The following is a 24,777-nucleotide window of genomic DNA, read 5'->3' as shown; positions in this document are numbered from 1 at the left end:
AAAAAAAAAAAAAAAAAAAAAAAAAAAAAAAGTAAGTGTTTCCCTAGCAATCATATTCAGAGAAAATAAAACAGTTTTTTTTAAAGTGAGTGAGTTACTTTGTGGTATTTAAAATTATACATGCTTATTACAGAAAACTGAGAAATCGAATTATCTCAAAAGAGCAAAAGTAAAATTTTAAACTCCATCCAAGCACACAAATACTGCATGATCTCACTTATATGTGAATCTAAAAAAAGTCAGACTCATAGAAGTATGAAGTAAAATGGTGGTTACCAGGGGCTGGTTGTCAGAGTTGGGGGTTGAGATAGGTGAATGGGGAGCAACTGGGTATGGGAAGATGTTATTCAAAGCATATAACATTTCAATTAGACAAGAAGAATAAGTTTTAGAGATCTGCACAACTTGGTGACTATAGTTAATAATAATGTATTATATATTTCAAAATTGCTAAAAGAGTAGATTTTGGGTATTTTGTTTATTTTTTATAATTTTAAAATTTTTTATTTTGGACTTAGGGGTACAAGTGCAGTTGTGTTCCATGGATATATTGCCTAGTGGTGAAGTCCGGGCTGTTAGTGCACTCATCTAAATAGAGTACATTGTACCTGATAGGTAATAGTCCATCCCTCACCCCATTTTACCTTCCTACCTTCTAGAGTCTCCAATGTTTATTATTTCACTTAAAAGAGTAGATTTTAAAATACTCTCACCACAAAAAGTGATAAATATGAGGTAATAGTTATGCCAATTAGTATTATTTAATCTATCTGCAATGTAAATATATATTGAAATATCACATTGTACCCCATAAATATGTACAATTATTATTCATCAATTAAAATAAAATTTTAAATAAAAAAAAACTCTCATAATCCTACCCTTTAAGACTTCATCCACATCGTTCCTGTCCTTTTTTTTTTTTTTAATAAATGTTTAACATAGCTGTAGGAATCCACACTCTGGAATGAAGGGAAATATCTATGAGCTAATACAATGAGACCTTGTTCTTGTCACTGTTTTCTGTGGAATCAAATTCAGCATACCACTGAGCAATTTTGAATTTCCTGAAGGGTAGTTTAGAAAATGAAGTTCCAAAAGAACCCCTTTGTAGAGGGCGTCAAAACACTAGAGTGTGTCTGTTCTACAGGATGAAACCTAGCATTCAGTAATCCTTCGGTTGTCCCTTCTTATGGGAACGCCTCCTTGAACCAGGAGAAATCTCATCATGGTGTGCATCCTAGTTACAGAGCCATTCAAATCTAACATTTACATAGCCACAGAACTGGGTTTCCTCTTGAAATCTAGAACTGTATATGGCCCTCTATGCATCCTGATGATTCCCCAGAAGCATTTATAAACATAAGCAACTTTAGATAATTTATACAGCAAAAGAGACTATAGGAAATCCTTTGTAAAGTAGATTTCTCAGATCAGATCCCATGAGCCTGAGATTCAGAATGGTTTTGTTGTTAAGATGTTGACTCAAGGACTAGACTGTGTGGGTTTGAATCTTAGCTCCACTACTAATTGGTTTTAAGGTGTTAGGCAAGTTACCTAGCCTTTCAAAGTCTCAATTTCTTTATATGTCAAATGAAAATAATAGGAATAAACAGATTTGCTATGAGGATCAAGTGAGTTCGTGCATACATGGTGCTTAGAAAAGTGCCTAATGGGTTGTTCAATAAATATTAATTATCACTATTGTTAATAATCAGGGTATGTGTGCATGTTTATACTTGGCCATACTCCCCTTCTGCACTATCCCAAAAGAGACTATAACCTCACTAGGGCCAAAAAGTCCTGTGTTCCACTCTTCATCCTCAGCAGCACCTAGGACAGTCATATCTAGTTTGTCATAGATGCTGAATACTCCCTAGTTGGCTTAAATTGGCCAAAATCCTGGTTTTCTTCCTGCTTATTTGGCACCTAGTAAGGGCTTGGCTCCAGGCTCTGGGGGTGGGAATGCAGTGGTGGAAAAGGAGGCTTCACAGGATGGTGCCTGCTTTTTGTTCCTCCTCCTCTGGCATGATGGATTCTTCCCTTTAACCCTTTAATGCCTTGAAGACAAGTAATGATCAAGGCTCCAGGTAGGACTATCAAAACCAATAGCTGCTGCTAAGATTTCAGTATTTATAATGTACATGAGATTCCATCTCTACCCAACACACCAGCCCACTGATGCTTTGCAAGAAAGTCCTCAGTGCCTTAGAGTTAGCTTTCATAGTTTTCTTATAATTTTCAGCTTCCCATGTGCCATGCTAGGCACAAGGGTACAACAGTGAACAGGACAGACATGGGCCCTGCCCTTTTAGAGTCTAGTGAGGAAGATGGACATAGTGGATAGTAAGTACATGTGATAAGTTCTGTCAGGAAATGCAGGTTGCTATGGGAATCTTAGGAAGGTCATGTAACTATTTTAACAAGTCAAAGAAGGCCAGTTATTTAGCTTTAGTAGGAAACAAAGCTCTCCTTAATAAAATATAAAGTAAGTGCCATATTGTGGGTTTGAAGATTTCTTTGTTCTATATGATCTATATTTTCTGTGCTGAGAAGAGGATAGTACACTAAAAATCAGCATGTCTTGTAACTCAGTGTTTTATGGTCAACTTATAACACCTTCAACATATAGAATAATTAAGATCATTATCTCCTAAGGCAGGCTTTCCAACATTTAGATGCATGCATGCATATCCTAGCTTCCAGATACCTGCATCCATTTCCCTATGGCTGGTTATTTTTTTCTGAAATGGGTTTTTTTCCCACCTTCTGATAGCGTAGTGGCAGAAATACATAGTTTCTTCATGCTGTGTTTTTACTTTCCATTTTCGCAATAAAACTATATCACTGCAGAGGAAATCAAATCTAATCTGCAATATATTTAGCATGAAAGCAATAAGAAGCATTAATTCACTCCAGAAAGAGCAAAATACAGTCGGGTACTCAAAGGAAGAATCACCATGGAAACTGTTTTCTTGAAATTCTGTGCTCTCCAGGCTCCAGGCATGACTAAGTGAAGAAAGGAAGGCAAAGGGAAGAGAAGAAATATTTTACCCTTTCTGTTGTCACTAAAAATGTTGCTGAGGGATTTCTATGAATTATTGATTGCATGAATAGAAGTATATATGAATTAGAATTATTAAACTGTTGTCTTTTAAATGAGTGTGTAAAAGCACACTGAGAACTTGTTCCTCAATGTTCTCCCTTCCTGACTGTCAAACCCCTATTGAGCAGTGTTCTCCCTTTCCTAACTGTCAATAATCCTATTAAGGTCAAAAGTTTGAAGAGAAGCACTAGGAATTGTGATGATTAAAGAATTATGTGAGCTAGAACTAAGGTACAATGCGTTTGCATGTAACTCCCAGATAGACTTGCTTTTGTATACCATTTTGAGATGATTATGGTTTCAGAATTTTTTCAAAGATATTAAATATGTCAAGATCAGCCCAGCTCCTGCCTTTGGGACTGTGTTAATGGGATGTGATGGAATTTCCCTAAGGAACTTCTTATAGATTAGATTCACTCTGTGTTTGTGTGCACATGTATATATCTAACAATGAGCCCACTCTTCTTGCTTTCTACATTTTTACCTCCTAAATTATAGATTTTTCTCACTGCAACTATACATTGTATTATAATAGCTCTGACAAGAATAGCTACCATGTGTTCAGTATTCCCTGTGAGTCGATCACTATGCTGAATTCTTTGCATTATAACATCAAGAGCATAAGCTTTTATTTGGATGCTATTTTGTATTATTTAGCAAAACATCAATAAAAGCTCACTAATAAAATAAATGTTTATATTCTCATGTAACCCTCAAAAAAACCCTATGAGAGTCCCCATTTTACAGATGAGGAAATTGAGTTTTGGGGATGGCCATCGAATACACTGGATCACAGAGCCAGTGAGTTGCAAAACCTGGAATTGAAATCATGTGGGAATCCTAAGTCCATGGGCTTAACACTACCACTATGTTTTCATTATCAAGGACATAGACAACCTGCCTTTTTAATCTCTGTACAGGCTTATAACTGCCCGGGATCTGGACATGTAACTAGGACCTTGGTATCTTCATAACAGATATATATTGAGAATCTACCATTGTACCAGGCACTGTCCTAAATATAAAAATTGAAAATAAGATAACATCCCTGCTTTCAAGGAACTTACAGTCCTCAGGAAATGTTGGCACAAATGAATGAAACAGACAAAATAGTCAAAGGTTCAGAGAAAAAAGGGATTAATGAGATTTGTGGATCTGTTGAGTTTGTGTGGATGAATTTGTCCTGGCCCTCCAAGACGGGGAGGAGCTTCTGGAAGGTGGGAGGAAGAGAAATGAACATTTAGGGAAAGAAAATATGATTTTAAACACAGAGATGGGAATGAGTGAAAGGGGTTTCAGGACCTGTTAGAAGATCAGGGCATGTGTTTTAGAAAAGTGAGTTTGAACAAGTACATTGACCATTGGGCCAATCAGCAAAGAACCATGAAAACTGGGGCAAGGAGGTTGGATTTTATCCTATCAACATAAGTGACCTTTCAAAGGATTCGTGTGTTTATTCTGAAATGTTAACTACTTACAGTAAGGAGCATTATTCTTTTGTATTCAGCTTTTATACATGTATACAACCATGTTGCCCTTACCCACATAAAGGTATAGGATACTTTTAGGACTCCGTAAGATTTTCTTTTGCCCACTCTTACTTAATTCTCCCTCGCCCAGAGATTATCAGTATTCCAACTTTTATGTGAGTGTTCAAAGGGAAGTGATTCTTTTAAAATGACACTTTGAAAGTTTAAAGGAAAGCTGAATGACTGATAGGATGTAGCACAAAGTGTGGAGGTGAGAGGTTTCAAACAGGGAGACCAACAAGAGGATGTTATGAGATTCACTCCCATTCATCCAGTCAATTAAATATTTACTGAACACTTATTATGTACCATGCTCATACACTGGGAATACAGTGGTAACCAACATATGCTCTCTCAATGAGGAGACCAAGAAATAAAGTTATCTTATGGTGTAATAAATGCTATAGTAGGAGGAAATATACATTGTTCTTAAAATGGGCATCTAACCCAGAACAGGAAAGTCGGGGAAGAGATGACCAACCTGAGGATCGAGGATGAATAGAGATTAGCCAGACCAAAGGGGAGACTGAGATGAGGATGGTCCCAGGCAGAGAAGCACGAACAAGGACCCGTTTATGTTTAGGTAGTGGCAACAGACAAGAAAGAAGTCAAAGAAAATATGATTTTTAATCAAAAGGAATGGCCAAACTTAGTAATTCTATTCTATCACAAGAACCATGTCAAACTGGGTTTCTTCAACACTGGTACTGTATATAATTGTGTTTTATACTATGTATCAGGCACTAACCTGATTGTGCAACATTGCAAAAAATTTCAGATGTTTAGCGTTGCGGGCTTTTTTATTATTGCTTATACTGTGGGCAACCCACCTGCTTGTCAGTCATTTCTCTTTGAACTTGAGCTAGAAAAACCAGTCAGGCAGTAAGATTTCTAACATCTTTCCCCTACTTCTGTTAGATGAAGCTGTTTTCTCATTCTTTGTAGCATATTTTTTAGCTTCCCCTTTTCTGGACTGGGCTGAGCTGTGCTGTGCAAAGCAGCCAGGCTACCCCCTCTTCTGACTTTTAGTTTTTTTCCTGGGGCAGCTTTGAGAAGCTATTGAGTTCTCAACACTCATTTTTTCTCTCATTCATCAGCAGATAACTCAGTAAGCAGAAAGTGGCCTTTGTAGCCCCATAGACCTGAGTTAAGCCCTAGCCTAAGTCTTATTCTCTTTGTGACTTCAACAAGTTACTTAATGTTTCTGGGCTTTGGTTTTCTTGTCTGGGAATAATAGCACCCACTGCATATGGTGTAAATGTCATTAAAATCTAATGTTGTAAAAGCCCTAAGATAGTACCTAACATACAGCAGGTCTTCAGTAAATAGTATCTGGAGGTAGTAAAGTCGAGTGGTTTATAGCAAAAAGCTCTCAAGTTAGACTGCCCATGTTAGAAGGCTGGTTCTGCCAAAGGCTAACTGGGTTAACATAAGCGTCCAGTGGCTCAATTTCCTCATCTGTAAAATGGGGGTAGTAATAATGACATCTACCTTATGGTTTTATTGTGAGGGTTAAATGAGTTAATGCATGTAAAGTTCTTCACACAGAGCCTGCTGTGTGAGTATGCATATCTCTACATCCTATATTAGTAGTGTTCCTGTTAACCTTAATAATTATTGTCACTTGGCCCCATCTATGAGAATGGGAGAGCAGTACCTACCTATCCTGCAAGGTTGTTGCAAGAGCTACTAAACAGGTATGCATGGCTCAGTGCCAGGCACACAGTGGGCTCCCGATAAATGTTTGTTGAGTGAACGAGAGCAAAGTGCTTCTCTCTAAATGATTTCTGTAAATGTTTCGCCTTAATGATCACTGGGAGCTTCCGCACAGGAGGAAGTGCCAAAGAAGTTCACAGGGCGGCAGCCAGGCTTGGGCCTGGTGGAATCCGACGATGTTGAACAAAATAGATTCAGATCAGTCTATTTGGTGCCATTGAAACTGTGCCAACGAGCAGCAAAATGTGATTTCATGTTGGGAGAGTGCCAGCATCCTGGTTTGCAAATCAAAGAGAATCCTACCTATTTCTAGCACCTTCTCTGTTTCTCCCCTCAAGATTCTTCTGTGTGGGTTTTCTTACCTTTGAAAGAGCCTCTGGATGTTTCACAAAATCAGGCTCCAGATGTTTGAAAGACTTTTGCAGACAAGGTAATCAGTCCATTTGGTGGCCAGATGCTGTCTGAAAATTTTCCTGCTACAGCACTGCAAGTTTCTAAATTCATTAGAAACATAAATTAATTAAATCTAATCAACAGTGGGTGATGCAGAAGATTAAATAGTGAAAAACAAATACATTTCCAACTGGGTCATATTAGAGGCAGAGAAAAACAGCTCCAGTTTGGAGGAAAATGTCAAGTTAACCCTTCATGTGATATTCTCAGAAAACTTTGTCAGGCCTGAGTCCCCAGGTGAGGCTGTGGTTCTTTCCAAATTAAGACTGCCCTGGAGGGTTGACTTTTCAAGAAATAATAAATAAATTATCTGTTTCTAAAACATTTTGGAGTGGTCTTATTCTCTTATATATTCACCGTAGTGAAAATCTCTATCATTTCTTTATCATGAAAGGTCTCTAGAAATAAGATTTGCAAGGGGCTATGCACTATGTATAAAGCAGTATTTTTCAGTAGCATTCTATAGTCAGATAAATTTGGAAAGAGAGTGAAGTCTTCTTTACTCCACACTAAAATAAGTTACCTGAGTTCAGGATTGTCTGAACTGAATCTGTCAATATTCCGATTTAATATTGACTGTCAATACTGAATCTCCAGCACCAAAAAGAACAGTGCCTGGCAAGTCCTTAATAACATCTTAATGAATATCTGTAAGTCCTTAGTAAATATCTGTTAATGTATGAATTGTGGGTGAACTTCTTTCTGACAGGGCGACTCAATATTTACCCAGATAAATCCCCAAGATGAGGGACAGTGTATGAGCTATTTCCCAACAGTGTTCGACATTTTCCCCCCAATAAACAGCATCTTAAGGAACTAATGGTCTATAAGATATATTTTAGATAACTAAGCTTTAAAGTATTGTTGTATAGCACCCCTATCCTTTGTCTCATATCCTCTACCCTCAGTCTAAATGAAATCGGAGAAGATTCAGGGTGAGTGAATAGTGAATTCATGCAGTCAACTTCTGGGTAAGAGGCTGTCCTCCAAGAATGTGCTCAGCTTACTGGTTAGGCCAGCCCTTAGCTGTGATTTGACTGTTTTTTCATTCCACACTTGCACTTGCAGTGCTGACAAATGACCTAAGGCTGTGGGGTTTAAGGTGTTGCTGCCTTGCATGCAGCCCTATGGAGAAGTACCAGTTTGCTGAGGATACTACTCAACAGTAAAGACCAGCAGCTGCTAACTCAGATGCCTACAGAAGCAAAGTAGCATAAAAGATGAAAGCAGAGAGGTAGAGGGAAACCTCAGGAGGGTAAATGGGAGATGGCATTTGACACTAAGGCTGGAGGTACATTAGGAAATGTTAGGAGGTGCAGTAACTTCAAGACCTATGCCCTTCTAAAGGGAGCAGCTGCTTCCCCACTCAAGCCAGTAATGGCCATATGGGAATGCCAGCTCCATGTTGCCAATCTTTATTTTCCTAAAGAAACGGAAAAATCTCAATTGTTTAAAATGAAACTTTATACTTTTTAGATGGTAGAAACTCATTCAAAATATTGGAAACCTTTGTGTGGGCTAATATTGCAATGTTAATAAACTAGTCCAAATAAAATAAATCTGCTTGTCAGATATGACTTATCCACTGCAACTGGTATCCTCTGGGCTATTTGGTCCTATGACGTGGAGCTGTGGAGACTTGCTCTGCCTTATCTGGGATCCAGATGAGTGATCCACTGGGAACAATAACAACAAATTATATATATTGAATAGCTACAATGTGCCAGGCATCATGCTAAGCTCCTCCCCATCCTTATCTCATTTAATCCTCATAATTTCCCTCCAAAATGGCACCAATATTATTCTTATTTTACAGATAAAGAAACTGAGATTCAGAGAACTCAAGTAACTTGCCCAAAGGCACATCACTTGTAAATGACAGAGATGAATGGCATCTTTCTGACACCTGAAGTCATTCTGTTAACCATTCATTATGTTACTTCTAGGTAAAATGCTATCCTAACATTTAGTGCTTCTGCGTGTCAGGTACCGTTCTAAGTGCTTTGCATAAATTTATGCACATAATCCTCAACATAATATCGTCTCCATTTTGCAGATTAAATAAGTAGGGGGCAGAGAGAGAGGTTAAATAATAAACCCAAGATTTGCCAGCTAGTAAATGTGGAAGCTATAATTTAACCCAGGATTACAAGACTGCTATTGATCAACTCTTAGAATTATTTCCCAAGACAAAGTCCTGGGTCAGGCACATAGAAGGTGCTCAGTAAATAGTTTTCAACAGACAGCAAATCTCATTTTCGTCTTGGGATTCTGTGCTGCAGGTGTGGTTGTTGCCTCTGAGTAGCTGCTGTTTCAGCCATTATTTTAAGTGACTCACTGGCAGCTGTCACTCAAGCAGCCTTCACTGCGTCACTTTGCTAATTCCAGGCATGCAGAGCAAAGACCGACAAGCCCTAGAAGCTGGCTCAGCCTCTAATGAACTGTCTAATCCAGAAATCCCTTCTCAGGGATCGGGCAATCCAATTCAAACTGCGTATGTGACTGAAATAGTTCACTGGGTCAGACTTCTTGGCATATCAAGATCTTCCCACCCAGTCTCTGGTGTTCAGTTGCCTTTCTTCCTGCAAATTGAAAGGGTGGAGACTGGTTTAGACAAGGGCTAGAATTTAAGTAGCAGAAGGGTGTGTGTGCATTTTATAATGCTTGTGTTATTGTGTATATGATTAGCTCAGCATAGACTTTATTAACTAGAATGAAGCAAATGTGGATTTTATTGGTTTTCAAATTTTCATGATCCCATAGTTCTGCTACACTCAATTCAACTGAAAACCAAATGTATGTGTGTGCGTAAGAACAACATTAGAGGATATAATCCAAATGATCAGGCTACAAATATTAATTAATAAATAATCTAGAAAACCATACTTTTTTTTTTTTTTTTAGACGGGGTCTCACTCTGTCACCCAGGCTGGAGTGCAGTGGTGTGATTACAGCTCACTACAGCCTCAACCTGCTGGGCTCAATCTATCTTCCTACCTCAGCCTCCTGAGTAGCTGAGACTACAGGCGTGTGCCACCATGCCAGGGTAATCTTTGTGTTTTTTGTAGAGATAGGATCAGAGAACCATACTTTCACTGAACATTGCTTGCATGTCTACTATGTGTCAAACATTGGGCTAGGGGCCAAGAATACCATTGGTTAAAAAAAAAAAGAAAATCAGCTGTGATTCCTGTGAATTATGAATTCTTGTGAATTATGTAGTCTTACAAGGGAGACAGACATTAACAATAAACACTGAAACACACACATAATATACATAATGATGAATTCTGGTAGATGCATTAAAGGAAAAGGATAGAGTACTATAAAGAACAATGTGAAGACTTTAAAATAGGCTGTCAGAAAAGTCCACTCTCAGGAAGTGCTGCTGTTCAAGCTGAAATTGTTTAAAATGAAGAGATGTTGGCTAAGGAAAAGGGAGAACGGAGAGTAGTTTAGACACAGCATGTTTCCCCAAAGTATGGGGGAAAGCAGGAAATTTATGAGATCCTGAAAGCAAAAGTGGGGCTAGAAAATGGTAAGGAAGGAGATCGGGGCATAGTTTGAGAGGGAGGAAAGGACCTGTTTGCAAAGTTTTCTTAGTGATAACTTACCAAAGGTTGTATTACCCCAAACCTTCCCAAAATGGTATCTAGTACATTTTACTGTTGATTCAAGTTCAATTGAAGAAGCAGGAGGTATATCTGAGGTTGTGGCCAGTGTTGAGTCTATATCTTCAGTGCTTAATGGTTTGATTCCTTCTGTTACCTGATAAAATATTGACATATCATTTTTTTATTCCCCAAGAACTTTGCAGAAAACAATGCATCACAATCAGTGCTAGAAACCTGCTACGGTGTGTGTTGGAGAGAAAGGAATTTTGCCAATGCATTTAATAGTTACGGACTTTTTCAAGCTTGAAGCTTTTTCATATTCTCCAAAGGCAATAACTTAGGTTGTTGGACTCAGTACTTGAAATGTTACCCCAAAATAGAGTCCTTGGAGGTATGGAAATGTGATCTAATTTTTACTCCTCTCCTATCTGCTATTCCTGGAGAAAGCATTTCTGAAAATGGCCTTGGTACTAGATTTCTCAAATACTGGTTTTGTTTCAGAGGTGTACCAGGCTATAAGCCTATAGCAATGAACCATTAAAAATAATAATAAGTTGTAGGCAAAAATGGAACATGTGTGACTTTAAGCTAAGCAGAGAGCTGTCATGTGCATTACACAAACCCACAGTCAGTTGTCCCCATGAGAATCCTAAATCTTCAGTTGTGAACCATTTATGTCATGTTTGCTATGCACAGAATAAGATCCTAGGTACTGAAAAAGATGCTATCTACTAAAGAAATAAATATTATTCTGTTTTCTGGGAACTTATAATCTAGTTAAACAGATAACACATGCACAAAGTATATTCGAGCCATCTATCAACATTTATAGCATAATCCAATAGAAATGAGTCATGCCTAATAAGAAGATGCCAGCTAAGTTAGTGAAGTTTTAAATGTAAACTATCCTTACTTGGTTTCTAGAAAAGACTAATTTTCAACTGGGTGTTAGAAGGGAAGGGAAACAGGATAAGTTCTAAGAGGATAAATTCCAGATTGAAGAATTGTTTAAGCAAAGGTCTGAATGCAGGGTAGTATTGAGTGATGGTCTCAGATCCCACTAGGGATCCAGAGGTCCAGAAGTACCAAGAAAATAAGATGCAGAATTTCACAAATATAAGTGCATGCATGTTTATGGGGAAAGGATTTATAGCTTTTATTAGATCCTCAAAGAGGTCCAAGATCTCCTAAAAAAGGTTAAGAGCTAAATTGCATTATTAGAGAAAGGTTCAGATTTTATATTCTTTTATTCATCAAACATCAATTGTGCTTAGTAGAGTCAAAATTGAGTAAAATAGGAATTCTGTCCTTAATGAAATACATTTCAGTTAGGAAAACAGAACAAGTACACATGTAAATGACAATGTCATGGATCACACGTAAAAGTACAAAGAGTTACAGTTGTTGTGAGGAAGAAGGAATTTTTTCCAATCAATGAAGCTTAGAAAAGCTTCATGGAATAGTTGACATTTGAGCTGGCCTTGAAGGATTTGTGTATTTACTTTTTTATTCAGTCAGTAAACAAGTGTGTTTTGTAAACCTACTAGATGCCAATCCCTATGCTAGGTCCTCCCACTATAATAATGCAGAAGATCTTGCCCACGAGGGACACACTGTCTCAAAGAATGAGATGTCAGCAGGCACAATTAATGACAAGAATATATTAGATAAATGAAATGGCATGAACAGTTGGTCAGCAAAGATTGTATTTGCTTTGAAAGTCTGAGGAGTTAAACTTTGATGAAGTGCATGACAAGGATGGAAAAGTAAGGTTGAGCCCAGAAGATACACTGGCGTTTTAAGAAGTAAAACCTGTAACTGTGAGTGAAAGATGAAAAAAGAATTTATATAGAAAAAAGAAGAGATAGTAGATGAAGAGAATAGGAATAAGAAATAATAGAAGGTGGAGGGAAAAGAAGCAGCACACAAAACGCAGGTTCTGAATGCAAAGCAAGTTTGGAACTACAGTTGGGTTTAAATCCCAGCTCCATGACTGGTCTTCCAAACATGGGCAAGTTATTTATCCTGTCTGAGTCACTATTTTCCCATCTGAAAAATGGGGAAGATACTAAACTCATGGAGTCTGAGTGACAATTAAATGATATAATGTAAAACACAAAGCACAGATCATGACCAAAGTCGGTATCCAATATATAACGATGGATCTATAGATTTAGGAAGAGAGTATATGTGTATAGAGGCTCGAATGCTATGCCTGGCTTGCAGTAGACCAACTCAATAAATGGTAGTTTCAAAGAAAAACTATGCTTTTCTAAACCGTGCAGTGCTGGTGTTTCTCTTACACTGAAATGTCTTGAGGCCAAGTCAATAGCTAGCTAATTTCAGTAAGTCTTCTTTATGACAGTTGCAATTCTCTTCCTGTAGTCATACTGCAGTAAAGGAATGTGCAGCTAAAAGAGTTTTCCATTAAAGACTGACATCCTGGAAGGGAGATCTACAAATCACTTGGAAAGTTCCTGGCACCATCACCTGGGTCTGACCATTTACAATGTGTCTGTAAATCTTGCACAGGGAAAGGATGAGAGTGTAGTGGTTTTTTTCCCCACTCTGACAGACTTGTTTCTATAAGATGTTAAGGATACTGGTGAAAGTTAAGGAAGGCCAAAAGGAGGTCAGCCTACCCATGTGGAAGTGATCTTGTAGTAGATTTCTCATCATTTTAAAGTGTATATGAGTTAGCAGCCTTCTGCCTGGTAGGCAGATAGTAGGTAGCTAAAAGAACAGAACCCTTTCTGCTCTCAGCTTCAAAAGGAGAAGGTAAGAGGGAGAGATGAGTGGAAAGCAGAAAAGAGAAGAGGTGTGAGGTCAGGGGAGAGAGAAGGTGAGGAAGAAACAAAAAAAAATCAGGTAGTCTTTTATTCATAGCAATCACATGGATCTCTGAAGTGCTGATATATGAGATAAATTCTTGCAATACTAAATGTTTTAAGAATCCTGTTAAACCTTATATGAGAGAAGATTTCGATAGCATTTTTCTTACTATCCAGATTTTGGCTGTGGATAGGGTTTGAACCTGTACAGATTTTACTTCAAATGTTAGTGGTGACCAGTCCTCATTCCTGGCCTGTTCATCCATACATTTATTTTTTTTATTTATTCAGCAATTCCACCTTCTTTCTTCTTCATCGTTATTTTTTTCCTGGTTGTTGGAACTTTCCCATCAGCATATAAACATGCTGTTATTTCTATGATACTGTAAAAGTACTCTCTTGATCCCACTTTCCTTACCATCTTTCACCTCATTTCTTTGCAACTCTTTGCAGCAAAACTCCTTAAAGGAGTTGTACATAGTCACCATCCCCAGTTCCTGTCCTCTCATTCTCTCTCAAACCTACTCCAATTAAGTTTTATGGCCACCATCCCATAGAACCTATACTTTACTCAAAGTTAAAAGTGAGCTCCACAGTACTAAGCTCAAAGTTTTACTCTAAACTTTTAGCTTGCCTATGAGCAGTATTTGACATGGTTGGTCACTTGTCTGAACTTAACTTGGTTTCCAGGACATTACATTTCTTTGATTTTCCTATTATCTCACTGGTCATTCCCTTTGTTTTTTTTTTTTCCCCTGGATTTTCTTCTTCTCCCCCCAGCTTTTTGAATGCTGGGGTGCCCTACCGTTCAGCTCTTGGTCCTTCATTTATTTTAATGTACTCACTCCCCGAGACCTCATCTGGTCTCATTGCTTTAAATACTATCTGAATGCTAATAACTCCCAAATTTATATCACCAGCTCAGTCCCCTCTCCTGAACTCCAAATTCTTATTTCCAGTTATCTCCTCAACATCTGTACTTACAAACCTCTTGCATTTCACATGCATAAAACTGAACATCTGGTCCCCAAAAAGCCTGCTTTACTCACAAAATTCTCAGTGATGGCAACTCTAACATGCCAGTTGCTGAGGGCAAAAACGTTGGGATCATCCTTGATTCTATTTTTTCAAACCCTATAATCAATCCATCAGCAAATCCTCACAGGTCAACTTGCAATATCATCCAGAAAATGACCAGTTCTCTTCAACTCCACAGCCTACACCATGATTTATCGCTCCTTGATTATCTCAATACACTCCCTGATTCTACCTCAGCCTCTATGGTCTATTCTCAACACTGTAGCCAAATTGAGTCTTGTAAAAGCACATCACTTATCTATTTAGTATCCTTCCAACAGTTATCCCTTTCACTCTTTCATTGTGGTAAAATGTACATAACATAAACTTTACCATTTTAACTGTTTTTCAGTATACAGTTTGGTGGCATCAAGTATATTCACATTGTTGTGCTCATTTCACTTTTAGTAACAGAGTCCTTGCTGTGTTGTACAAGACTCTATATCATCTGAACCTCTCATGTCTCCTACCTATTTACCCCTTGTTTGTTCTGCTCTAGCCACACTGATCCCTTAACACATGTTCGTTACCCTCTTAAGGTCTTTCCACTGTCAGTTTCATCTCTTTGGAACACTCTTCCTACGGATACCTGCATCGTGAACTCTTCCACTCCTTCAAGTCTCCCGCATGGTGTCTGTCACAACCACCCTATTGAAATTGCAGCCTCCCTGCAAATGCCAGTCCTGTTCATCTTACTCAGCTCTGTTTGTTTTCCATAGTACATAACATAAAACGTAAGTTAGTATGTTCATTGATGATTGTATTTTCTCCACAACTAGAATGTGAGATCCATGAGGACAGATCTCTTATCATCTTTTAATTGATATTTCTTTAATATCTGGAACAGTACTTGACACATAATTGGTATGTTCAATGTACATTTGTTGAGTGAATAAATGGGTCAATGAATGAATTGATTAGCCCTAAATCTTGAGACCTTGTTTGGAGATTCTAGCAGGGGAACGCAGCTACTCATATACCCTTGACCGAAGACCAGTCCTCCTCTACTGGGGATGGTTGTGCTGTTCAACCCATTGTGCAGCTCTGGGAGGGAAGCACACGGAGTGGTGAGGGAGGAAGGAGACACCTGCCTAGCCATCCAGATCAGCCAAATCAACCCTGGTGATCAATGGGGTGATAGATGTTGCAACCAGATCGCCCTCATGTCCTATTAACATTAAATATTTCCTGACTTTTCTAGTTTTAATATTATTCATTGTTATCTAAACTGCTACATGACCATGAAGTCAAATATAATAGATTTTCTAAATATCCAATTTTCAGTGGATAGATAAAAGCAGTAAGTATTTACTATACTGCCTTTATCCTGAAGACTATTTATTAAAGATTGGGTCCTGCTGCTGATGAAAATCAATGCTAGTTTATTCATTCTGCATTTTACTCTTTGCCTACTGTGTGTACAGTATTGCATTCAGTGCTTTAAAATATGCATATTATCCAAAAGAGAGTATACTTTATAATATTCTTCAAAATACCACAACTCCTAGCCAGAAACTAGAAGGAGGGAGGGAGAGAGAAAAAAATACTAAGTGATTCATGGTATTATAATTGGCACACTTGTTCTAATACTTTCCATTTTATTTGCTAAGACCATTGAAAAACCATCATAACATCATAATACCTTGTGAACTATTAGCAACATATTTATTTTGTTTCACATCGGGACCTCATGTTTTAGAAGGAAGAAAATCAAATCCTTGCCTATCATATTCTTCATTCATTTCTATAGGCCCATCTACAGTTTAACAAAAAAAAAATGCATTGTACTTACTGTTCAATTTGTCCTTTAGAGAAATAAAAGAGATTTATTGCATGCAAGGATATGGCTGAGATGTGTTTCCTTGAGTTCTGGTAAGGACTTCCTGCTTCCCTCCAGGAAAAAAAAAAAAAAAAAAAAAAAAAAAAACCTTTCACTTAAAATCTCTATGATCAGAATCTTTGAACAACCTTCCTCCAACATTGTAATTGTATCCCAATATTCCATTACCTCCCAGTCTTCTAAACTGAGAGTTTCACAAAGGCAAGTACAAGTTGTATTTATTTATTACAATATCCCTGGTACCCAGCCCAGTGACATGCACATAATAGGTGTTCATTAAGTTGAATCCTCTCATCTCAGATGTATTTGCTCATCAACTCTGGCTTTCTTATTACCACCTCCATGCCCTCTCCCAAGTAGCACCCTGTCTGGACATCCTCTTTCCCCCAACCCATCTGCTTTCTCTTCCTGTTATTCATAGGACCCTGAATCCCTGCCAATGCTGCAGAGGATTTTTAGGACAAGATCTATTCTTTATTGAGCAATGTATCTCATTCTAAAATCATCAAACACTCACTATTCCAAATGAGAACTTTTTCTTCCTTCACATCTTAAGTAAATGTTTACATCTACCCAGCATACATATTTTGATTATTGATACTCTGTTTAGGGTTATCCATTCTCTATATGTTGGTCTACTTTGGTACTGGCTCTCTTCAGCTCTCATTCAGTGATCCACTAAAGAGAAAAGATTGATAGCTTGATGACTTGTGAACATAGAAAAAAAAAAAAGATTGAGAAGCATCTGTTATATACTAAGAGACTCAGCTAGGTACTGAGGGTTTAGTGGTGAACAAGTTTCTTGTAAAGTTTACAATGAAGAGACTGAAACAGGCATTTAAATGATTCTAATATCATTGTGATAAATGCTAATGATTAGTGGTGATAACTTACAAAGGCAAAGTTTGGGGAGCAATGAGGCTGCATAATAAAGGGAGCTGTCTTGGGCTTAAAAGAAGTCACACAGGGCTTCTTAAGGAAGTGATACCTGAGCCAGTCCCCAAATATGGGGAATTTTAACTTCCACAAAGTCAATACCATGTCTTACTGACTTCAAAGCATCTGGCAAGCAAAATTTCTGACCAAACATGTGCCAGATGCCATAATATATATGTTTAGGTAGCGGGTAACACAGGGCCTGCCCAAGAACTCCCATTTCCCCACAGATGTGAGAGCTTTCTCATTGTGGACCTGGAGTCCTGCCGACTTTGGGGTCAGCCATAGATGTCCCATGTTGTGCGGATAATAGAACGGAATGATTGACAGAGTTTGTATTGCCTGAGCAGTTAATTACTTCTCTGTTTTTTGAAAGATTGGGTGACAGATGGTAAACACCTTGACAGCAGATTCCACTGTAAACCACACAGGCGTGTAGGCAAGTCTGGACTGCTATCAATTTCCCACTGGATTTTTCTGTACTCAGAGACTTATAATTTTTAAGACTCCTTTGCCCTTTAGGCAAGTTTTGTTCCAACTATGGGAAAATTTTATCTTCTAGGCTTCTTTGTTGCAGGAACTTGTTTTGAATAAAAGGCAATCTTTATCAACCCACATGTCCTTGGGTTGATTCAAACCTGTTTAGTGTTGGAGATTTGGTCAGCCTGGGGAAGCTGTGTGCATTTTAATGGGAACAGCATGGCATTCATTACTCACCTGCTTCCCACCATCTGGATTTTCACAGCTCAGCAAGCATGGTGGGCTTCCTGCATATTAGCAGGGAAAGCTTGGCTCCTAAAAAGGGTGTGGCTAGATCCCTCTGAAGTCATAATTTTATAATGAACACCATGAATAAATTGGGGTTGGCATTCTATCCCAGTAAGCTCCTTTCATATTTGAATGGTTGAAAAATAATACACCAGCAGGGGAAGGAGGAAAAACCCAAATCGTCTTAATACTGGGAATCAAGTAAGTGGGAAGGAAAATTGGTTGTGTGGTAGAGTGAAATGGAAATGTGCATGTGAGAGTTTGTGCAAAGATATTGGAAGGCAAGGGAGTTTCCAACTCAACATGCATTAATAACCTGGCCCTGTGCAAAGTGCTATAAGGAAAACAAAGATGGAAAGACATGTATAGTAGCATGAATTTAGTTGAATATAACAGAAAACTTACTAACAGTAGCTTAAACCAACAATTTCATACATAGGCTGTCTTAGGGTAGGTTTTAGTTGTTCAACAGTGTCATCAAAGATATTGTCACATTCTCCCATCTGTCATACTCAGCTTCTTAGCCTTTTAAAGTCTATAGGCTTATTACCTCATGGTCACATGATGGCTGCCACAGCCCCACATATTATGAACACATTTAATTACAAACAAAGGGAGGAAGCAAGGAAGAGTATGGTCAGAAGGCCTCCCCTCACTTACTTCCTTTTATTCAGGGAAGAAAACTCTTTCCCAGAATCTCTGTCCCCCTCCTGTTTCCCCAGTAGCCTTTCCTATATGCCTCAATGGCCAGATCTGGGTCACACAATTACCCCTAGCCACAAGGGAGGCTAAAAAGCAAGTATGTGGGTTTTCCAGCCTCTACAGTGGAACAGTAGGAGGCAGGCAAGGAAGAAAGGCACTGAGCAGGAGTAGCCAAGCAAGAGTATCTGCCATGACACATCACCTGCCATTAATGGGCTTGATCTACAGGGTCAGACTGACATTTAAGCAGTGCCCATTTTTTAATACTGCACTTATGGTTAAGTAGGAAACAGCCATTGTGATAAGAGCTTGGGACTTGGAGCTATTGGACCCTTCTATCTGTATTATTTCATATAAGAGGTATACCAGCACCAGGTTGAAGATAAAACCGGTATGCACAGAATTAGTTAAGTGAAAGGAAAAGGATTCAGTATCCAAATACCAGACACTGGTTGGATGACAGAGGAAACAATTCTGGATCAAACAGAAAGTATGTATTACGCACAGTAGGTCAAGGATAGCAAGCATATGGTAGTGTAATCAGAACTGTGTATTCACTACTACTGTCTTTAGGACCAAGCTAAATGAGTGTGAGAAGCAGTGTCAAGTTAAGAAGGTAATGCTACTGAATCAGGAACTCAAACATAGTTGCATTTAAAGACAAGGGCATAGGTGAAAAGGTAGAATACTTAATAGATAACCTAGTTTGGGTGCAGGTTGGCAAAAGTGTATTGATGAATTTTTTTAACTCTATACCACTCAAACAGAATCCCAAATAGTAATAACATCTAGACAGAAAGATTTAAAAAAATCTTTGCCTCTGTATACTAAGAAAATAATTATTGGTGCCAAATCAAGTTGAGTCATATCAATAGAGATCACTAGTGTTAAACCTGTGTATCTACACAGCATTTTTAACTCTTACAAGCTCTTATATCTATCAGTTCATTTTATTCCCATAATTTTACTTCTTTTGGAAGAATTGTCCACTAAAAAGAACAGTATGAAGGAACTTTCTGGAGTAAATGGAATTGTTCTATATCATGATAGTGGTTATGTATATATATCTCTATGCATTTGTCAAAACCTGTAGAACCGGATGCCACAAAAAGTGAATTTTACACACACACATACATAGATATACACACACACACATACATACATACATAGATATACAGATATATAGGTTTTTTTTTTTTTTTTTGAGACCAAGTCTGGCTCTGTCGCCCAGGTGTGAGTGCAGTGGCATGATCTCAGCTCACTGCAACCTCTGCCTCTCAGGCTCAAGCGATCCTCCCACCTCAGCCTCCTGAGTAGCTGGGACCACAGACACACACCACCATGCCAAGCTATTTTTTTGTTTATTTTTGGTAGAAATGGGGTTTCACCATGCTACCCAGCCTGGTCTCAAACTCCTAAGCTCAAGCAATCCACCTGCCTCAGCCTCCCAAAGTGCTGAGATTACAGGCATGAGCCACTGTGCCCGGCCTATATATAAATTTTAAATTTTTAAAAAGTTTTAAAGCTGCTAAGTGCTAAAATCTTTCATTAAGTTTGAAAATGAATTAAAATTGTTTACAAGTTTAAAATTGTTCAAGTATTTATGGTTATGGCAAAAAATAGAAAATACTGAAGATTTAGAAAAAGACCATAAGTAAATAAATTATGTACATCCTACACCAAAACAGTACTATTTTGGATTCTCCTTGATAAACTTTTGTCTATAGAGAGAGAGTGTGTGTGTCTGTATAGTCATTAACAATTACTTGTAGGAGAGTCCGATTGTAAAAGAAACTTAGTTTTATATGTTAAGTGCCACCTTGTCATTACAGAAGTTTCTGTAAGTGTACATATTGCTTTACCTGTTAGAAAAGATACAGTCTACCAAGAAGCATCTTCTCTGCTTCTTCTGGAATCTCTGCCTGGTTCAGCCCACCTGCCTCCACTCCTGCCTCCACCATGTCCATCAGGGTGCAGAAGTCCTGCAAGGTGTCTTCCTCTGGCACCCGGTCCTTCTGCAGCTGCTCCTAAACAAGTGGGCCTGGTGTCCGCATCATCTCCTTGAGCTTCTCCCGCGCGGGCAGCAGCAGCTTCCGGGGTGGCCTATGGTGGGGCCAGTGGCATGGGAGGCATCAGTGCCGTCCCGGTCAACCAGAGCTTATTGAGCCCCCTTAACCTGGAGGTGAACCCCAACATCCAGGCTGTGCGCACCCAGGAGAAGGAGCAGATCAAGACTCTCAACAATAAGTTTGCCTCCTTTGTCGACAAGGTGCGGTTCCTGGAGCAGCAGAATAAGATGCTGAAGACCAAGTGGAGCCTCCTGCAGCAGCAGAAGAAGGCTGGGAGCAACATGGACAACATGTCGGAGAGCTATACCAACAGCCTTAGGCAGCAGCTGGAGACTGAGCCAGGAGAAGCTGAAGCTGGAGGCGGAGCTTGGCAACATGCAGGGGCTGGTGGAGGACTTCAAGAACAAGTATGAGGATGAGATCAATGGAGCGTATAGAGATGGAGAATGAATTTGTCCTTATCAAGAAGGATGTAGATGAAGCTTATGTTAACGAGGTAGAGCTGGAGTCTTGCCTGGAAGGGCTGACGAGGTCAACTTCCTCAGGCAGCTGTATGAAGAGGAGATCCAGGAGCTGCAGTCCCAGATCTCGGACACGTCTGTGGTACTGTCCATTGACGACAGCTGTTCACGGGACACGGACAGCATCATCACTGAGGTCAAGGTACAGTACCAGGAGTTGGCCAACAACAGCCGCGCTGAAGCCGAGAGCATATATCAGATCAAGTATGAGGAGCTGCAGACGCTGGCTGGGATGGACCTGCGTCTTACAAAGACTGAGATCTCTGAGATGAACTGGAACATCAGCCAGCTCCAGGCTGAGATTGAGGGCCTCAAAGGCCAGAGGACTTCCCTGGAGGTCGCCATCGCAGATGCCGAGCAGCACAGGGAGCTGGCCGTTAAGGATGCCAAAGCCAAGCTGTCCGAGCTGGAGGCCATCATTCAGCGGGCCAAGTAGGACATGGCGCGGTAGCTGCGCGCGTACTAGGAGCTGATGAACCTCAAGCTGGCGGTGGACATCGAGATCGCCACCTACAGGAAGCTGCTGGAAGATGCACAACATGAGTATCCGTACGAAGACCACCAGCAGCTATGCAGGTGGTGTGAGCTTGGCCTACGGGGGCCTCACAAGCTCTGGCCTCAGCTACGGCCTGGGCTCCAGCTCTGACTCTGGAGCAGGCTCCAGCTCCTTCAGCCGCACTAGCTCCACCAGGTCTGTGGTTGTGAAGAAGATTGAGACCCGCGATGGGAAGCTGGCGTCCTCTGACTTCCTGCCCAAGTGAACAGCTGCGGCAGCCCCTCCCAGCCTGCCGCTCCTGCCGCTGCCCCAGAGCCCAGGAGGGAGGCCGCTGTGCAAGGAAGCACAGGGAACAGGAGACTCACCTGAGGCTCAGCCCTAGCCCTCAGCCTACCCGCGGGGGAGTTCACTGCCTGGAGACCCCCGCCCCTTGTCCATGCCTCCAGCTACAAAACAATTCAATTGTTTTTTGTTTTGTTTTTTCTGTCCAAAATAAAAACCTTAGCTAGCTCTGCCAAAAAAACAAAAAAAGAAAAGAAAAGATATATTCTGAAATGAAAACACTTTGACAAAATTGTAATCATTTGACATAAACTGTTTTATTGACTGATTATTTTATAAAATTTATGACATATTAACATCTTTCAACAAGGTCATCTTGGCATAATCCCATAACCAGACTTCTTTCCTGTCCCCTCCCCAACCCCCTATTTGTGGAAAATATACTCAAATGCACTATTTCAGTTACCAAAACTTACCAAAATAAACCTTATCAGAGAAAATGGATGCTGACTTTGGACCGTGAACCAGGACCCAAGAAGGAGACTACAGTTTTATATGGGGGGGAGGAACAACTGTAATTCCCATCAGGAAGCCTAAGAATCCCGTTTGTTTAATGATCCACAAAGTAGTCATTGCCGGTCTAGCTAGAAACCTCTGTGCTGGTATGACAAATGATACACATCCTACCTCCCCCACCACCTACCCAGATTCATTATGACCCATTAATCTTGGCACCCCAGCCTAGAAGTGACCCCGCAAAACCTTCTCAACACAAACCCGGTAACTATGATCATTTCACCATCGTCATTCACTATGAATTATATTTTCCGTTCTTGTCTTAGTTGAAGGAGAAAACTACCAAAACCCAATCCAATCATCAGAAATAAAGCCAAGTATTGAGTGGGCAGAACTAGTCAGCTGATGCAAGTAGGGTAAATGACTTTATGATTTTATCTACCAAATGTTTCTTAGATGAAAGATAAAACATTTAATGGGCTCCGAAAGCTAAATTGCATTACCCTTTCATTTCCATCTCTATGATTGATGTTGAGAGGTCAATGCTAGTGACCTGGTCAGTAAGATATTCCATCTGTAGACCTTGAGTTTAGATCCTAAGTCTAAACTGAGTCTCCATTTTATCAAAACAGTCTGTGAGCTGTATATCACCTAATAATATCACCCTGCTATGTGAGCTGTATATTACCTAATAATCCAGGTGCCTGCCTCAACTCAATTCTCTGGCATTGCATAGACTCCAGCCTAGTGATACTGCAAGAGACTAGGGATGAACTAGGAGATTCCTGTGTTTCTGTAAGCCTCACAATCATTAGCCTCACATGAGTATCACTGTTAAGTCAATATCTATTATTCAGGTAAATAATACTTTATGTATGAAATTACCAGTCTAGAACTTTTGTAGGATGCTGAGATTGATTAAAAAAAAAAAAAAAAAAAGCTCAGCCTTAATAGTGCCTATTGAACTATAAATGGGGTTACCAGGCCACCATCTTGTGGAAATTAAATCAGCACAAATAGATGTGGCAAATTTCACACTACCCAGGGTTTCCTTTAAAAATCATTTTAACTACATTTGACCTTTCTAGCTGTTTCTGGCTTTTGTTTTTAGTCAATGTGTACTTTATCCACATCTATATAGAACAGAGGAAAAAATGCTCAAGTTTATAGTTTCTTGATCAACAGCATGATTAGGCTGAGCATTTAATGAAATGTGGAATTGTCATATAAACTTGTAATTTAAAGGTGAAAGCCGTGTTGAACTCAATGAATTGATTTCTGTTGATCGTGATTTCAAATGACGTTATTATCTCTAAACTTGCTACCTTACTATTACTACATACTCTTTCCATATCTCAAAATTATTTTGTCTTGAGCAGTATATTTTCCAGTTTAAACTGCCTTACCAAAGAGCATGCTGCAAACACAAGAGTATTTGTATCAGAAGTTTCAGTATCTTGAAATTGGAATGTAGAGTGATTCATGAGTTTTGCATCAATTATTAAACAGTCATAGATGAAGATATGCAGAGATGGATGGGGCAGTAAAGTATTCCAGATATACCTACTGGCTTAGCAATGATAAATGAGTCAGGAAACATGAAAGTTCAAAACAAGTATTAACTTGAGTTGCCATGGCATATTCTCTGAAGGGAAGTAGACAATAGCATGATATAAACAGGTTCATGCACAGAGCAGCTGGCTAGTAGAATTAAAATAAAGGTAAGGTCTCTGAAAGAGGACTAAGGAATTTCAGAATCCTGCCATGCAAATCACCCTTTCTCTTACAAGGTTCTTGAGGGAGACATAACGTTGAAGAATAATAACACTTGGAAAACAAAGGAAATATTTTTATTACCTGGGACAATGCCTAATATTCCATAATGCAGAATTCTAATAATAGTGGCTTAAATCATGTGACTTTGACTTGCACTTGAATCCCACCTTGTTTTGACTTGCATGGACCTTAAAGTGAGAGTAGAGACATTTTCAGAGTCTAGTAAGAAGGAAAATGTATGTGTCATCCCCTGGGAAACCAAGTGTTGTTCTCCTTGGAGTGGCATCTTCTTGGCAACTGAGTCAAGAGCTCACGTTGGGAAAAGCTACGTAATTTTTTTTTTTTTATACTGTAAGTTCTAGGATACATGTGCATAACGTGCAGGTTTGTTACATATGTATACTTGTGCCATGTTGGTGTGCTGCACCCATCAACTCGTCAGCACCCACCAACTCGTCATTTACACCAGGTATAACTCCCAATGCAATCCCACCCCCCTCCCCCCTCCCCATGATCGGCCCGGGATGTCCCCCTTCCCGAGTCCA

The 24,777-nt window shown here is 39.3% G+C and overlaps 1 protein-coding gene and 1 pseudogene across 15 annotated transcripts in view; both read left to right on the top strand.

Annotated features, from left to right (window-relative positions):
* PPP2R2B (protein phosphatase 2 regulatory subunit Bbeta) overlaps window positions 1–24,777 on the top strand; it is a 493,312-nt gene that overhangs the window by 357,034 nt on the left and 111,501 nt on the right. The gene's annotated exons all lie outside the window — the stretch shown is intronic.
* On the top strand, window positions 20,490–21,923 carry LOC108529854 (keratin, type II cytoskeletal 8 pseudogene; annotated as a pseudogene).

This window comes from Rhinopithecus bieti, unplaced genomic scaffold (assembly GCF_001698545.2).
Source record: "Rhinopithecus bieti isolate Rb0 unplaced genomic scaffold, ASM169854v2 scaffold_757, whole genome shotgun sequence".
NCBI lineage: Eukaryota > Metazoa > Chordata > Mammalia > Primates > Cercopithecidae > Rhinopithecus > Rhinopithecus bieti.
Note: the sequence above shows the minus strand (reverse complement) of the source record. Positions and strands in the feature narration are given on the sequence as shown.